The sequence below is a fragment of the Echinops telfairi genome, unplaced genomic scaffold, assembly GCF_000313985.2.
Source record: "Echinops telfairi isolate 266 unplaced genomic scaffold, ASM31398v2 ScPeMD7_5592;HRSCAF=6446, whole genome shotgun sequence".
NCBI classification, from domain to species: domain Eukaryota; kingdom Metazoa; phylum Chordata; class Mammalia; order Afrosoricida; family Tenrecidae; genus Echinops; species Echinops telfairi.
The window spans coordinates 33,200,007-33,201,407 of NW_022109491.1; positions in this window are offsets into that span (position 1 = coordinate 33,200,007).

Sequence of the window (1,401 nt, forward strand, 5' to 3'; positions counted from 1 at the left end):
GTTCCCTCAGCCACGTGTAGAGTTGCAGAGGATGGGCAGGGAATATCTCAACCACATGGAGTGCTGTGGAAGGCGGGCTGAGGTTCTCCAGCCAAGTGAAGCTCCACAAAGGTGGGCAGATGTTTCCCCTGCGGTTTAAAGGACCTTGCAGGGTAGGCAGGAGTTCCCCCATTCGTTTGAAGGGGAGATCCCCCTGCCATATGTGGTGTGGGAAGGCAGGTGGTATTTCCCCAGATGCATATAAGGCTGCAGAGGGTGAGCAGGCAGGAGTTTCCTCAGTCTCTTAATGGACCTTAGAGGGTAGGTGGGAGTTCCCCCCACCATTTGAAGGGGAGATCTCCCAGTCTTTTGGGGTGCAACCGAAGGCAGGCAGGGTTTCTCCAGCTGCGTGTAAGGCCACAAATGGTGGGTGGGTGGAAGCTCCGCTAGTTGAGTGGAGGGTGGACTGAGTTGCCCGAGGGGGAGTGGCCTGGATGTCAGAAATGACATGTGGAAGGAAAGAGAAGAAATAAAAAAACCAGAGGGGACGGGGAATTGGAACCTGCTAAGATGGCTGTGGGAAAGAGAGAAGAGAGAGAGAGAGAGAAAAATAAAGAAGTATCTGAGCCCCAATAACCTGATTGTGGGGCAGGAGGGATTTAAACCCTGCCCAAAGACAGAGGCAAGCTATGGTTGTGTTGACATGAAGCTCTTGGGCAGGCCAAAGAAGCCCAGCACCCACGGAGACTGTGGCAGGGCTAAGGCTCAGCCCCAGGCAGTCTCTGCAGTGGTAAGCCAAAAGCCCACAGCTCTTCAAAACCTAGTATATCTCTGTCTACTTATCTTTATGATGCTCCTTCTGTGACCTGGAGGAATGGAGTTTCCCTCTCAGTGACCCTCCTGTGCTGATTTCTGCAGAGTCCCTCTGGTGTGTGTTACTCGGTCGCCATCTTGCTGGAACTCCCTGAAAAAATGATTTTATAGCTATAATTTAATTCTTTAAACTGCCAGTTTTTAAATATAGACATTAAACCTATTATTCACATGTCTACAACATTAGACTTTTGTCATCCCTTACATATGCATAAAGAAAAAACATTAGTTCCCTGGTTAAACTGTGACCCTTTGTATTCTAAAATATATGCCAATTAAAATAGTCTTTAAAAATAAATTTGTAAACATTGTGACACCTGGTTGATAATCATAGTCATTTAATTAAAAACAAAACTTATGATGACAGTTCCAATGTTTTCCAAAAGTGTTTTCTTTTTAAATGCCAATGACTGCAGAAAGGAATGCTGCTGCCTTCTTGTTCCGGATGTCTAGTTCTAACTTTCTGAAATGAATAAGAGGACACATAACAGAGTAAATCAGAGACTTGGGTTTTATTTATTTTGCTGCAAATTGATGGTAAAATGCTTC